This window comes from Ammospiza nelsoni, chromosome 10 (assembly GCF_027579445.1).
Source record: "Ammospiza nelsoni isolate bAmmNel1 chromosome 10, bAmmNel1.pri, whole genome shotgun sequence".
NCBI lineage: Eukaryota > Metazoa > Chordata > Aves > Passeriformes > Passerellidae > Ammospiza > Ammospiza nelsoni.
In genome coordinates this window covers 3,861,509-3,877,963 of record NC_080642.1, presented here as the reverse complement: position 1 = coordinate 3,877,963, position 16,455 = coordinate 3,861,509, and the positions used below count along the sequence as shown (strand labels likewise).

The window sequence follows — 16,455 nt, the reverse complement described above, 5'->3', positions numbered from 1 at the left end:
TCCAGCAGAAATGGAATTCTGGGTTTCGGGCGCTGAGTAGCAGAGGTATGCTCGGCCTTTGTGTCCAGCCAGCCTGAAACTCAGCGCTGTCAAGTGGTGTCTCAGCTTACCATGTCGATATTAAAAGGTTTTGGTTACACTCTAATACGTCTGTAAAATCGTGTCAGGGCCAGGAAGGATTGAGGAATGTTCCTCAGAAATCAGTTCTCAGGACTTATGGGCACCAAATCTTTGCTTAACTAAATCCTCTGTGGTCATCTCTGCTGCTTCTTTGTTTGAAGTTTTATTCCATAGCTCTGTATTACTGGAAAAATGAGTGTCACAATGCCTGGCCTCTCTTCCATCATGGGTGTGATGGGACAAGAGGTTTGTCAATGTGGCATCATCACAGGGATTCAGTCAAAACCACACCTCAGAGCACAGCATGTCCTTTACCCAATTCCTAACTTTCCGCTTCCTTCCTTCTCCCAGCATTTCCCAGCACCCAGTCACACTATTACAAATTACTCATGGGTTATTCTGTTACAATTCTCCACCTGATTTGGGATTTTCTTAGGCTCCATCCATCAAGCGTTTGATTCCTCTAGAGTACAGACAGAATAGAATTAGTCTGCCATTGCAGAGGAGGAGGGAGTGACCTGCACATTTCTCTTCCAAACACGATTATTTAAATAGATCCACACACCTCCATCCCTCCTGCCAAGGGTCCCAAAAAGGGACCATGGCACTTGAGAGGCACCAGCTTCCCAGAGTGACCTCAGCAGAAGGTCCTGCTGAGAGCAAGGCACAGTTGGGCAGCTGCAGCTTGGGAAAGTTTCTGCGTTCTTGCCTCTATTTTAATAAACTATAAACTATTTTCACACCTCTGCCCAGACTTCTTTCACACTTCTGCCTACATATTTCTCTGCTTTTTACCATTGCCCCTGACACATGCCTCTGGAAACACCTTGGACTGGTCGTAATTCTAGAACACTGATACTTATCAACATAACATTTATTTTTCTTTGCAATCTTCTTTGAATCCAGAGCAAATTTTCTTTTATTTTTCTTTCTTTTTTTTTTTTTTTTTGAAGGTCTGGTATATGGCTAAAGACAATAAACTTGCCCAAATATTTGCTGTCAGAAAAGATATTTCTGGCATTGACTGCCTTTTCTCATGTTCACAAAACAGAATTAGAAAAAATAGCAAGTAGATAACACACATTAATACAGCAGTAACCTTTGCATTTAGCCTTAACGTTTTTTTTTTTTTTCATATATAGGTATTTTTCCCTCTAAAACAATTAATGATAAAGCTTTTTTTGTCTCCAGTGATGTGATGTTTTTCTAGCAGAAACTTGGGGCCTTTTGCTAAACCCTTGAGGTGATTGTTCTGGTGGATTTGGAGGTTTTCTTGGTTTCATACAGGGTTAGGATATCGAAGTGCCATCAACAATAATTTCCTTGTTCTTCTGTAATTTTCCTTTGGCGTGTGTTTGATACCAGCAGGCTTGTCCATTCCCATCTGCTCTGTATTGGTTTTATGCAAATTCTCTCTTATCCCTCTACAAGTCCTTTCAAGTTAAAATATTGCTTCCTCATGCCCGCTTATATTACTTGTAATTCCTTCACAGTGACCTGCTAGCCACCCATGTATTGGGCACAAAAGGCATAATCTGTGTGAATCAGATATCTCTTATCTCATCCCTGTTTGCATTATGCATTCCCCTCACAATACACTTTTTCCACAATGCTCATCCATTTAATGCCCAAATACCTGAGGTCTCTTATTTCTGTCCAACATGCTCCTTGCATTACTCACAGGCAGCTGATGAGCAGGGAGATAAAAGGACTTTCTGTAGGTGGTACAAGGGTCTGTGTCCTGGTCACAAGAGAAAATAGGCTGAGTCCCGGCTCTGTGGTTTCACTGGGTTTAACAGGAAAACTCTCCCTCTCAGCAATTGCTCCCTGCAGCAGCCCTCTTTGGAGTGTGAAGCCAGCCCATCACTGGCAGTGGGAGCAGGTGGCCTTTTTGTATGAAATTCTCTGTTTTATCTCCTACAGAACTCCTAAAGTATATAGATATAAATTATATATATAAATAAATAAATAAAAAATATATACACTTTAGAAGTATATATATTTAATATATATATAATTATATATAAAGATATATTTATATTTTTATATATTAAAATAAGTTTATATAAAGATAAATTATATTTTATATATTAAATAAAAATAAATCATATATATATATATATATATATAATTAATATATATATATATATATATATATATATATATATATATATGAATTTTCTTCTTGTGGTAAGAATATCTCCTAAGGCTTGCTTCAGATTTCTACAATGTAATGCTGAAAAAGCCTTGAAAAAGTTCAGGTGGTCTTGAAAGATTGTGTTAAAAATTGTGGTGTTCTGGCCTGCACATTGAGTAACTGTGGAGACACCAAGGGGAGAGCAGGGTTTGCTGTCAGATTAATTAACTGAATGTTGCTCTTGGTCTCAGATCTGCAAAATCTGTTCTCTTATTAAATTTGATGAACAAGAGCGAATATCCGAGGTAGAAATAACTTATTTCAATGATAAAATTTTGTTAATCACTTGGTTGTGTTTGTTACAGGATAGGAGAAAAAAATTAATCTGTGGCAAAAAATATGAATTATGTAAATGCCTGTATAACATAGAAAATAATTTCTTCACTTACATTTTCAGAGAAATTTACTTGTCATATTTTGTTACATTGCTTTTCTGTTGGATTGTTTTATAAATTTGATTGCTTCTAAGAACATTACTGTTGATGTCAAAATAAAAGCCATGGGCAGTCTAGATTTGGTATCAACACTACTAATGCTTAAATTACCAGAAAAAGGAAAAGATAGGAATTTATTTAACTACTTTGGTGCCCAACAAAAGACAGTGTGCTTCTATGTCAAATACACTGTGTGCTCTTTAGCACCTTGGCTGTTCATAAATGCAGTTTTAGGCTTCAAAGAAAGACCACCACATCTGAGAATCAGAAATATGCCATTAACCATAGGGTATTTTCCAGAATTTTGCTTCCACTTCTGGTTATTATCAAGAGATATGGATGTACACAGAGGCCTAACCCAGATGTTATTCATGGGTATAGAGTTTCTAAAGTGAATAGTTCTGATTCTAGTAATGGTGTGAATTTGAAGTATTCTCACAGAGCAGAAATGCAAAAATCGTGATATTAAGAAAAATATCAGATGCAAAATTTGATAATGGTTCCTTCTGGCCCTCACATCTCTGCCTTTAGGAATTCCAGAACTGTAATATAGAAGTAAATAAGGCAAGGATGATTCTGATTTAATATTTTTGTCCTGTCTGAATTCTGTAGCAGAGTTGGAGACTTGACCTCACTTCTCAGCTACCTCTGTGTAGATGGAGCATTTCAGTAAATATTCTCAAGATATATGGACTGCAATTAAAACACCCTGTAAGAATGTAAGAGCCTAATGGTCTAATTTTTCAATTATGTCAAAGTCTGTGGGAATTGAGGCTGTGCTTATTATCTTCCAGAAGGCACCTTTCAGTCTGTGGGGCCCGAGTGAGACAGGAATCTGGGTTTGCAGGAAGCACAGACCCAGCTCCAGAGAGAGCCCTTCAGTGTGAGTGCTGTCATGAGCCCTGTCCCACAGGGAAAGGCAGCACAGATAACACAGCCATGCAAACTCACCTCTGGTGCCTCCCAGCAGCCAGCTGCTGGAGCAGAAGGTTTTGGCCCTTTTTATTCTGACAAAAGTTAGCATCTGGATTAACCACCCTAAATTTGTGAGACTCCGTGTAAAGTGTAAAAAGGGAGGGGGGTTTTGGAGACAGCAGAAGGCAAGGTCATATTCAATATATTCCCCACTTTGCTACCCACCAGACCCAAGCTGTTGGTCACCTGCAGTCCATCCCAGCTCTCTGTGTGTCCTCTCAGGGCTGCAGGCTCCCTGCAAACCTCCCTCCAACCCCTGCAGGGTGAGCTCAGGGCAGCACCAGCAGTGTGGAACCCAGTCTGGTGCAGAGGGCAGAGCCCAGTGTTCTTGTGCCGCTGTTTGGCACCCGTGGTCCTTACAACCTCTGAGGGGCAGAATGGCACGGAGGGAGAAACTTCTGTCTTGTCCTCACATAGCCTGACTTTTTCAAGGCTGAGTGTTTCCACAAAAGCTGGTGATACAGGATTAGTGTCAAAGGAGTGTTCAGATGTTCAGGGCTGATAAAAAGCAGTTTGCCAGCATTCACAGCCCTCAAGTCCATGTTCGAATTAAAAAAGAGACCAGCAACGTTAAAATAGTTGAGGCACAAAAAGAAAAAGGAAAAACCTCCTCAGTTATCTATGATAACACTATTGTTTTCATTTTTTATTGTCTTGCTTGTTACACGCCAATGAGAAACAACCACAGATCGTCAATAAGGTTTTTAATTGCAAAGATTTCCTGTGACGTGAGTGTTAATGAATGTCAAGGCAATAACACAAAAGACATTACTTGTTTAATGATTGATAGAACAAGAAAAGCACGAGGTCTTTTGCAGGATAAATGACTACTGTTCTGTGTTCCTTTACATTAGCAGTATCAACACTTAGATCACATGGCAGGAGATAATGGTCCAGGAGATAAAGCACAGAATCACAGTCTGTTATACAATAACAGACACAGTAATGATAATTAATGTGCATTTCTTTGGCAATTCTCATAGTTGTCAGCGCTGAGCCATTGGGACCAGCACTGTTGACTGAAATGAGAGCAGGATGGGGCACTTGGTTGGTCCCAGAGCTTTTGATTTTTGCTCTGCTCCAAAGATGTCAGACCTTAAATGTTTTCCTTGTCAGATGGTTTAAGTGGACATTCATGTTTATAGTAGATTTTGTGTGTTCTGATAGAACTACACCTTAAATGCCCAGATCTAAGTGGCTGGAAAAAAGAGTGTTAATGCACAGAGTGTGTTGGGACACGAAATAAACTCTTGAGCTTTGGCCAGGAAGGATCAACATCATGAAACCCACTGAAGGCTCATCATTTTTCTCTTCACTAATAAACACATAAGATGAGGGCTTTCACAGAAAATAAAAAAAGGAAAATTCTGGCTGAGGCCTCCTTCAGTCAGAAGGTAACAGGGAAGGATGGACAAAATCTGGTTTTTCTGAGCAACATTTCTCAGCGTGGGCAACAGGCCCTCTCATGTCTTTGGGTACGAGCTCCATGGAAAAGTTGTACAGCTTTGGTTTGGTTTATATGGTTTCTGACACACCAGCTTTCATGGGACAATACACACTTGGCAACTTTTGGCCAGTTTGCACCACAAGGTTTCGAGAGCCCCTGGAGCTCTGCCGAGTGAGCAACCGTCTCCAAATATGTGCTAAATCCGAGAAAAGCCCTCGTGGTGAAAATTAGTTCATGGTTTGGCAAAATGTTTGGGGAGTCAGAAAAATATTTGGATGGAACCTGAATGGTTTAATTATTGGCCTTGAACCACAAGTTAATAGAGCTGCACATGGCCTTTGGTTTCAGAATGTGGCACTGGATAATGTTTCCTCGTGCTTGAGAGCTGTGCTGGTTTGCAGCTACCAGCGATGGCATGGAGCTGAAAGCTGCACTGGTAAAACTGTACATTGTTTTATCCAAAACAAGAATGTCATCCAAATTAATAATATCATTCACAATGTTTCAAAGTATTTTGTTGAACTAGATCATCTCAGCTTACTCCAGGTTAAAAATTCCTGAAGTTATAAAAATCCCTTTGTTACTGTTGCAAGTAGGATCACGTTTGTCAGCTTTGAAGTAAACCGTGCAACTGGTTTTTGTCCTCTGAAAGCCCACCAAAGCTGTGTTTGAGCTTTACTCAAGTAAACTATGCACTGCCTTGTGCCATTTGTCTTCTTTTAGAAAAAGCAGCTTCCAAAGAGTCTGTCAATAACCAGTTTGACCTACGAGCCTGCGTTTCCAGGTGTCCCTGCCCTAGGCAGCATGGTGAGGGTCTGGAGAGGTGTCAGAGGCTCTTGGACAACCTGAAGGGGATATAGGGAGTCCTGCATGGGCTGGGTTCAGATTTTGTTCCTCTGGCATACAGGACCTTTTCCATTATCCTGCTAAGCTGGGTTTGGACAGTGCTGCACCATTAAAGCTTTCCCAATCCTGGCTATGCATCCTTCCCTCCATCCCCTGCGAGTTTTGAATTTTCAGACCTCAGCCCCACTTTGGAAGTGACTGGACTGTGTCAGGAACTGCTTGTGTTGAAGGCAGGAAGCAGAATAACAACTTAAAGAGGTTTGGGGTGTTTTTTCAATGTTAGGCTTCTTTAGCTGTGATGCCAGGGAGGGCAGCAGAGCATGGAAATTGTGAGGAATTGTCTCGTGGGGGCCCAGGCTGGGCTCTGTCCTGCTGCCTGGTCCTCAGCCAGCCTTCCCCATCTCCTTGTTGACCTTCCAAGAGAGCCTCAGAGAGGCTGCTTGCATCGAGGGAGAGTCATCAATGTGAGCCAGTCTGTGCATTTTGTTTGAACAAGTTAGTAGTCTCTTAAGAAATTCCGGTAGTCTTTTCAAGTGGCTCTGCAGAGTCTACACATGTGCAACAGCAAGTGTCTGCCTGGGAGGTGTGCAGTCAGAAACAACTTGGAAAAAGGGCAATGTAAAATAAATTACTGAAAAAAAAAAAATTGGCTTTAGACTGTTCCATCAAAACTACTTTGATTCAGACTTTGATTTGGCTGTTCTGCTATGAAGTACTGCAGAGGGACCCCCTTAAAACATGGGTGCAAAAAAGCCCCCAAAGTTTAGGGGAACTATTGTGTAATTTGTGTACCCCTACATAAAGCCCTGCAGAAGACATTATGAATTTCCCTTTTCCAAATTGCCTTCTAGTCAATTTAAACCCACCACACTTTGACCTCCATCATGCAGACCAAGTAGTTTTTACTTCTCTGTTTCACTCACAGCCTCAGGACGGGTGACGGGTGGGTAGGGAACTTCTACCTGTCACTTCCAATTTTAGGATCAGGACCTTGATTCAGGAAATCACTTAAGCATGTGCCTATCCTGCAGCAAAGTTTTCCTTGTGTGGTGGTGCCCTCCCCATTGATGCCCTGCTCTGTCTCCCCAAGTACGAAATGCTTGAAACTGCGTAAACACAGGGAAGCTGCTTCTTCCCTTTCCCTGTGACAGGACCAGATCCCAAAGACTCAACCCCATTGACTTCCCACTGCCCTTCCCAGGGAACAGAGGTTGGGAGAGCAGAGCACCCTCCAGGCGTTTCTGTTGCCCCCTCTCCGGAACAGCACCCGCCGCTTTCCTTGTGGGAGCATGCGGAGGCATTAATGAAATGCACAAAGCAAAGAAGCTCATCCATATAAATGGGTGATTTAAATAATGAGGAAGGAGGAAGGATGTGGTTCAGTGTCAGTACTGATTAATTAGGGCATAAAATAAATAACCCTCCTAACAACATTGGCTGCTTCCACTATAACTTACTCTATTAGCGGGTGATGGAGTTAATACAAGTGACAGTGTAATTACAGGTTACTTAACTGCCCTGTTATGATGTTTGCCTAATTTTAGGGGATGGACCTATTTACACGCTCACATTTTCCTATTGCAAAGAAACCTACAGCAAAGGGCTGATAAAAGTTGGTCGCTAATCTTGCCGTCTCACCGCTCGTCAGGCAGAGTTTTTCAGCTCCCCCCTTTGTGGAAGTCAACCGCGGCAGTGGCAAAAGGCTGAAATAATTCCCCCGTGTGCTTGTTTGATGTCACAGCTGAGGTCAGGGCTGGGCATTGTGCTCTCGCGAGTGCGCGCGCTTATCTAACGTGTGGCCGCACAATGGAATGATGAACAGATGTGAACAGTGAGTTTTTAACATCTTAGCTCCTTTGTGTGGAAGTTTTATTGAAATGTTTTGCCTGTTAACTCTGTGAGTGTCAGGCGAAAGCAAGAAAATATATACCGGGATTTACAGGGTTTTGGAGTGGATTTTTAAACCCAGCATTGCTGCACAGCAAATAACTGCTGAGGTAACAAGCCATTTACATTTAATACTTTCATGGCTGCTGGCCAGTGCTTCCACAGCTTGCAGTATGGATCACAAATTTCTCACAGAAAGAGAACAAATGCAAAGTTGGGTCTCCTAAATCATAATGCATTACAACCCAAACTTCCCATTAACAGAGGCCTTCAAACATGACATCAAATGCTTAGTTTGTTTAATGACTCTGTGAAAGTCCTGAAGCCATTCTGAAATATTTTTAGCTGCTGGTCAGTGCTTCTTATTTTTTTCCTGTGGGATGAGAGAAAGGGGGATAAGGAAATCAGACAGTTTTCCCATATCATGATGATGTGAGAGTGGTATTGATATGATACTCTTACAGTCTCTCTGAAAATTAGATCTGTAAATGGGAGTTTGTACAGCTATAACTACAAGTGACACTGCCAAAGCCATATGCAATATCTTATTTTGCAGGGCTTCCATCAGGTCCAGTACTGAAATAATTAGACTCCTCCTCAGAGTATTGTGATATGTTTTTTCTAAGTATTTTTTTTCTGTGTTGTCTGAATTACATTGCAACCTCACAGTGCCTCAGTTTCTCTACTTTTGAGTTACTTAATACCTCCAAAATGCTCTAGGATTTGGGGTAAAACCTCCAAATGCTATACATTGCCATTGCAAGAGCATCAAAGTTGGATTCTTCCCAATTCAAGGAAAATATCCATATTTCTATTTCAGTGCAAGTTATATCATCACACTTTTTTTGCAGCCAGTCACTTTTTTATATGTTATAGCAAGTCACTTTGAATTCAAATATAAAATGAGGCCATCCATCATGTTAGCAATTTAATTACCTCGGTATATATTTTTTCAGGAAAAAAATAAACCCCAAACACAACAAACCACCTCTATTATTTGTTGCGTGTGTATATCTTATTACAGATTCATTGCCTGAGGACAGGCAGGGCTGTCAGCAGGGCAGTCCTGTGGTTAGAAATGCCAAGATGGGGAGCAGATAAGACATGAAGTCCTTGTGCCTCCTGTTTGGGTCTGCTCTGCTCCGTGTTTGCTTGGGGCCTTACCTGTTAGATTCCCTGTAATCTTTGTTGCAACAGTGAAATGATGCCTTGTAAAGCAATGGAGCGTGACAGGGATTTTGAAAGGGTCGAATGAGGTAGAAATGTGATATTTTCTGTCTTCTGTGGGCCCAGGAAATAGGAGTCCAGCTGCTGAGCCAGTGCTGGGCATTCACTGTCGCTTTCGTGGCAAGAAAGTTGTGAGATTTATTGTTTGGTGCTTACAGAAGAGACAAAGTAAGCAATGCCCGTGATTTATCTAATTGTTTAACCATCTGGTTTCGCAGCAACTGAAGGTTAGGCATTAAGGGAACTGGGAAACTACAAGTGGCAAGGCAGGGTGGGGACACGGGCCTTTATTTATTAAACTTTCCCTGGTACAATGCTGGTGTTCTTCAGTGATAGAGACAAATTCCATTATTTGCACTTTTTCTTTCTTTTTTAAAGGGTTGCATCATTTCATATCTGATAGAATATGAAGCAATAAAAGTTGATATAATGAGAAGTATAGTGAAATGACATGTTTTAGGGCATAAATGGATCCTAGAGTTGGGGTGGAAAAGGAGATGCCACTGCCATGCCCACATCTCATGGTGCACAAGTTCTATATCTTTAGCTAGGACAAATATGGGACATCAGTTTCAACAATATATGTGATTTTAAGAAAGACTGTGGTCACAGTCCTGGGATTGGCTATTTTGGCATCGAGTTGTTTTTCTCATTTTTAACACATTTTCCACTACAAAACCCGGTGGATCTTGTCACTGCAGAGAAATTACATTTTTCCTTTACATGTTTGAGTGAGACCTGAGCTTGTGTCACATGTAAATGAGTGCATAACTAGGAATTGGCTGAGCTGGCCATGTCAGTGAGTAAATCCTCAAAGGTAATGATAAATAACTTTTTCTGTGAAAGAGGAAAGACTAATATTTCCCAGTTATATCCCTCAAAACAAACAAGCACCAGCACCTTTTGTAAGCCTTGAAGCAAACAGGGAAAAGCACACATGTGAGACGACTTTAAGTGAAAGAAATAGAAGGATAATATTTAAAAAGGACACAACTCAATCACTTTAATTCCTCTGGGAAATCCACCCTGTGGTATAGATGAGACGACCAGATACCCTTTCATTCCCCCTGTTGTCCAACATCTGTCTTCATTAGGAGCTTTGCCCTTCCAGGGTCCAAAGATCTCAGACTTTTGATTAGTTTCAGCTGGGCTTGGGTATCAAACCTGAAAAACAGTTATTTTGTCTGCACATGTTACTTTTCCACAAGCAAAGGCACATCCTACAAATAAAGTCTTCGGGGAGGTTTAAAACTGGCTTGCAATAGTAAGAAGAGAGAAACAAGCTGGCTTGCTTTATAGGAAAGACTACACAGGTACTGACCCCAGAAAATTTGTCAAGTCAACACCTAATGATGGCTTAGCTGCCGGGCTTGGCTATGCAGTATTCAGATCAGGCTCTGTTTTTTTACGCCTTGGGTTTTCACATGTGGAGCCCAAACGAGTGAGGCGAAACAGAAGCGCCGTGTGAGATTTCTCCCCGGCTGCAGCAGCTCTGCTGAGGTTTGGCCATAAACTCTTTTACACTGCCAGGTCTCTGAGGAGGGCTCAGGTGGGCGTCCCCACATCTGCCATCTGCTGTTGGAAACAAATCCTCCAGGAGCTTGTAAAGGAGAAGGCTCTTCCCATAGGCAGGATGCTCATCACAGGTAGCAGAAGTGTAGAGCACAGGGAGGGTGGGCAGAGCAGTCCCAGCAGTGGGATGGGCTCTCTTAGTCCAGGGCACTGGGAGCAGCTGGTAAATAGCTGCTTCCTAAGCAGAAAGATGTGGCCTTGAGGCAAAGCCAGTGTCCAGCCTGGAGCTGTTGGTGATTCTCTTGCTCCAATAAAGGAAAATGTTTTTTATCAGAAAATACAGATTCATTAAACCCAAGAGGCTTTAGTGAGAATTTTCTCCTTGCATTGAAGTTCCCCTTTGGAAATGTGTGTCAGGGTTGGGTGTGGTGGTTACAGGCACAGAAAATATGATTACCCTGGTTGGTGAGTGTGGCTGCAATGTGTCAGTCCCCAGCTGAGCTGGTGCTGCCTTACCATGAGCCATCTTCTGCTTGGCCAGGTGTTGGATCCAGAGCAGGCAGTTAAACCCAGCTCCTGCATTTCCCAACATGTCTTGACCACCAACTCTCTCCTTGAAGTCTTGGTCTCATCTGGGAGAGAGATTAGAAATAATATGAAATTCCAAATATTGATTGACAAATAAAATGAGCTTGGAAGATTTTTCCTTTTCAGTACGTGGCTCCACAGCCACCTGAGTCACTGAAGGCATGAAAAGAGAAGGTGGTTCCATTCCCCTTCCAGGCCTTTTGGCTCATGAGAAACAAAATGTGTAGCAGGTGCAATTTAATCAGTTGTCTTCTGAAACAAGGTGACTATGCAGATACCAAGGAACATCTGGTTCATCTTCATCCACACAGCACCTGATGGTGAAATTGTTTCACTGTAGGGAAAACCATTGAGAAATCTCCCAAAAGGACTCCAGTGTTTTGTGGGAGAGTGTCATATGTGTATAAGTGTTTCTAAATACAGGAATTTTTTCCTGAGTATTTGTTTCAAGGGCAGCATTGGCTTTTTGGTTTTCAGTTCTGATTTAGAGGTTTTTTCCTCCAAAATTGAAATTTCTCATTTCTATGCAGTTCTTGCAATTCTATAAACTGGGATTTTGAGTATATGGAAGAGTTTCACAGGCAGCTGAAACACACAGAAGTATTGTGGTAGAGTTAAGATCTGAACATAAGTTTATCTTAATCCCGGCCCAGTGATTTAGACAGAGGGATTTTAACATTTCTCCTCCTCATGATCACAGATAGTGCCAAGAGCTGGATGGGAGCTTTGTCTGGGTGTGAGAATAGATGCTCACGCACACTGAGAGGTGTTCCTGATGTTGCTTTAATAAAGCATGAATTTTGAGCCGTGCTCCCTGCCAGGCTGCCGGGGTGGACTCTGTTCAGGATTTCTGGGAGGCTGGGCTGGGAAAGCCGCGCTGCCTGGATGCAGTCCAGGGAGGAACTCCACTCAGAGCACAGCCAAGGCTGGAGAACTCCTTCCACGTCCTCTAAAGGCAGGGCAGCCCAGAGCTGCAGTGCTCCACTGACCTAACTGGGAAATGTGATTTTGGGGAGGTTCCCCAGCTGTTTGAGGGGCCCTGGGTGTGGGGAGCTGCCTGCAGAGGGTCTTGGTCAACAAAGGGGAACCTGCTGGGTAATGGGCACATTCCTCATCCCTCTGGAGCTGTGCTATTTCTGGGTGTGTTAGAGGCAAATCCAGGATTTTCAGCTGCTTTCAAGGGTGCCTGGGTAAAATACAATAGTCTGAGCAGTGCAGTCACATGGGAGAGCTGCTTCTGCCCTTTTGTCTTGTGAGTGTACTAATAAATCTGATTCAGTGCAAGCCAGTATTTGTGCTGTCTATTTATGTGCCCAATAGTAGTTTTTAAGCTGGGCTGGTTGTGAGCATCTCTGTCCGAATGGAATGACCCAGTATTAAAACTGGGCAATTTTGATATTGAGCAAAACTTGTGAATGCAGTTACAAGCACTGTCATTTTTTAAATGACAGCCCTTTGGAGTACAGTGGGGAGGGAGGCTCTATCATTTATTTTTCTTTTGGATAATAACAAAGAGAAAGAAACATGCTGCTTGTTTAAACTGACAACTCACAAGTTTAGTATTTGAATCAGGCAACTTTGTACAGTGTGTTTTTGAAACCAAGGAAGTATTAATCTTACCCCATTTATGCAGTGATCCAAAAACAAATACAGAATTTGTAGCCAAGAATTAAGGCAGGCTTTTCCAACTCTGGGTTGCGACTCTCTTTCATATTCAGTATCGGAAAAACACAACATCCCATTATTTTGTACAGATTAAAAAAATAGAAGAAGGAAAAAAAAGTTAAAGGAGAAAGGAAAACACAGACATGCTACTTGCTCTTTCTCATGCAAAAAGCAGGGAAACACACTGGGCTGGAATCTCATTGGAGTGAGCGCCAGGTACCATCTTTAACAAAATGCCATCAATTTGATATTTAGGTTTTACAGAAAGGACTTTAGAAAAGAGCCTGAGCTCAAAGCTGGAAGATCACTAATAGGTCTGAAGCAAACGTGTTCCTGATTACACCCCATTAAGAAGGTGGAATGCAGCGAGTGCTGCTTCCCCCGAGGAAGCCCCAGCGCACGCGATGCGGAGCCTGCAGCCGATGCCAGACCCGCTGACCCTGGGAATTCTGCAGCATGTTTTCAAAGATAATGTCTCTTTTGGGCTTCAGTGGCAGGGAGGGGAAGAGGGACTTCACTGCATGGATTTTGAAAGATCAGTCAATTGCGTGCTTTGTTCTCCGGTGCATTTGCTCATCTCTAATAAGACGTTAAAAACTCAGAAGTGTCTTGAGCTCTGCTATATTTTGGCTTGCTCATTTGTTCCACGGCTGCCTTGTGCGCATCCAAAGCAATGATCCCGTTCCAAGTGGTTTCTGGTGAGGCAGAGCTGTATGATTCCTTTGAATCAGAACATAAGTCTGGTATGAGTCTTGTCGTGATGCGTCCCTGTCTGTGGAATATGAGAAATTTGTTCATTATTTTTCATCAGACAGTCCCATGGAAAAGAAAGTTGACGTGGCGAAACTGCAAAGGCAGAGTGAGGTGATATTGCAGGGACCATTGTACACGCTGTCCCTGTTGGTCTGTATGGCCAGGGAGAGAAATGCATCACTGGCTGGTGATTAACCATCCCTGGAGGTGGCTGGGATACCTGCACATGCTGGTTCAGAGGTAGGACCAAGGGAAGGAAGGCGTGGGCATCTTATCAGAAATCACACCACTAATGCCATCAGCATTTCTTGAGAAGGCTGGGTTATAACTCAGCTTTATAACTGAGGATTTGTACCTATGCCAGCCATCCCAGGGGGTGCAGATTTTAAATGCACACACATTTCATTCTGCATGACAACACCTTGAAAACGTAGGTTAGTTAAGACAAACCACCGTCAATTAAGATTATTGGATGATGTCAGTGATGTAGGTGATATATATATACATAATCATGGATTTAGAAAAAGGACCACTCATCTCTGGATCTGCAAACAGTTTGTCAATAACGGGAGAAAATTTACAGTGACAGTCAGTGCGATTTTGCAATATGCAAAATGGACTTAATTATCAGTATGAGAAATCACCGCAGCGAGAGTAGGGATTTTGATCTGTGGCTTTGTTCTTAGTTTTGGAAAAGAACCCATATTCTGCCAATAGCAGAATTATTTTCACAGCCATTTCCCATGGATGTACTAGAAAGAGAGCATGCACTGCCCTTGAGGTGGAGCTGGTGGTCCCTAGAAAGGTGCACACAGAAGCAGCCATGCCTGGTCCATTGGACTTTAATTATAATCAGACACCAGGTAGTTTAATTTTCCCTAGTGCTATTTTTTGCCAGTGGTAGATGATGCTAACAGCTGGCACTGAATTTTCATAGCATTTTATTTAATTGCAAGCTGTGAGCAGAGACAACGAAGAGTAAAGGAATGAAGACTTCAGACACTGTCCCAAATTATGTGGATGTGCTGGCTTTGGTAATTCAGTTTTGAATTTCTGAAGGAAATAATTAAATTGTTATCATCACATTCTGAAAATTATTCTTCTTAGATCTCAGTGTGTAATTCCTTCTGCTTTGGACTACAAACGTACTTGTGACTTTTTCACCTCAGGTGTCTTCAGCTCAAATTAAACCCAAAAAGATTGCAGTGGAATTGTTGTCTTCAACAGCCTTCTGATGGGACCAAAAATTGCACTGGCTTTCAAAAATAATATGATTCAAACTCCATTCAAACTCATAAAAGGTTAAATAGATTTCAGTTTATGACCAAAACATGTATGAAATATTAGAAGGGCCATGTAATAAGTTTAATTAATGACATTTGTAATTGAGGCAATGTGATAAATTTAATTAATGATATTTGTAATTGTTAGACTATTCATAAAATTATTACTAACAGCTAAAATATTAAAAAGCAAGAGCAGTGACCTTAGTGCAGGATTTGCAGTGCAAGCCATTGGGTACTGAGGGATGTCTCATCCACTTTCATACTTAGAAATAAAGCATCTGTTTTTCTCACTCAGTTGGAGTGGTTGGAGTGCAGGATTTAGCCCTTCAGTTTTCTCTTTCTCATTCCTTCTGTTTTTCCCCTAGGCAGGGTGGGGGAAGGCAATCTCAGCATGTTGGGGATTATCTAAGGGCTCAGACATTGCACTGAAGTGTGCTCTCTAGGACTGATTTCATATTTGATCAGTCTCTCAAGATGGGTTTCAAATCCAATATTGATGCATTTTTTTCTCAGGATTGTAAATTGTTTAACAATTCCTGGGAACGACTCTTGGGAGGGCTTAACCCCCTATTAGCTTATACAAAGTAAACAGTTGCAATAACAACTTCAGTAATTTCCAAACCCCTACTCCTTATTTATTAGGTTTATACAAACTGAGCACTACCCAATTCTCATGCAGGCTACTAATTCTGGATTTGTGTGCTGGATTTTGAAGCAGGGTCCATGGTTTTAGCAAGCCTGACCATATCCGCTTCAGTGTGTTACAATTCCTGTATTATTTGTTTTAATGTCCTCTCCCTCAGCTTGGCTTGCTCAAGTCTGTGCTTGGACCTGGCTAATGGTAATTGATCCAAATGAAATTAAATTGGAGAAAAGCCATTGCTTATGAAGAAAGATCTGTGTGACTTGGGCTGGACTGATGCATTCTCAAATCCTCGATTTTCCTTGCAACCACTTTTTCCATAATTTCATCCCAATTTACCAAATCAGATCTTGAATTATCTGCTTTGCTTCTGATCCAATGACTTTTTGAGTTTATTTTTGTTTTTCCTGTTCTTTTGCTCCTTGCCTGGCAGTCATGTTCAAGCTATAGCCTTGTTCACAGGGCAAAGGTGCCTAATATTACATGTACTGCACCCTTTTCCATTGGGGCAGCCGTAATTTGCACTGATAATTCTTATTTTTTGCACAAAGTAATTTGTATTCTTGCAGAGTTTTTTTTTTTTTTTTTCCCCAATACTGATGAAGAAAGGAGCTTCAGCATCTCAGATGCATGTTTTGACATATGTTTTCTTACAAAGTGATCTGTGGTTCAGAAATAGGTTATCCTTGTGGGTCAAGAGCTGTTGCTTTAACTAGTGCTCATGCCTTGTATTCATGAGAGGCTGTAATTGATTCCCATCTCTTTTATGGAATAGTCCTATTTTCTCACTGAATAGATGATTCTGGTTCTTTTAAAGGCAGCATTCATCTCAATCAGCTCACTGTTGCTTTTTCACTACTGTCACCCAAGGAGGA

The 16,455-nt window shown here is 41.7% G+C and overlaps 1 protein-coding gene across 5 annotated transcripts in view; it reads left to right on the top strand.

The window, feature by feature from the left end:
* Positions 1 to 16,455, top strand: part of MECOM (MDS1 and EVI1 complex locus) — a 325,715-nt gene that overhangs the window by 187,053 nt on the left and 122,207 nt on the right. The window lies entirely within an intron of this gene.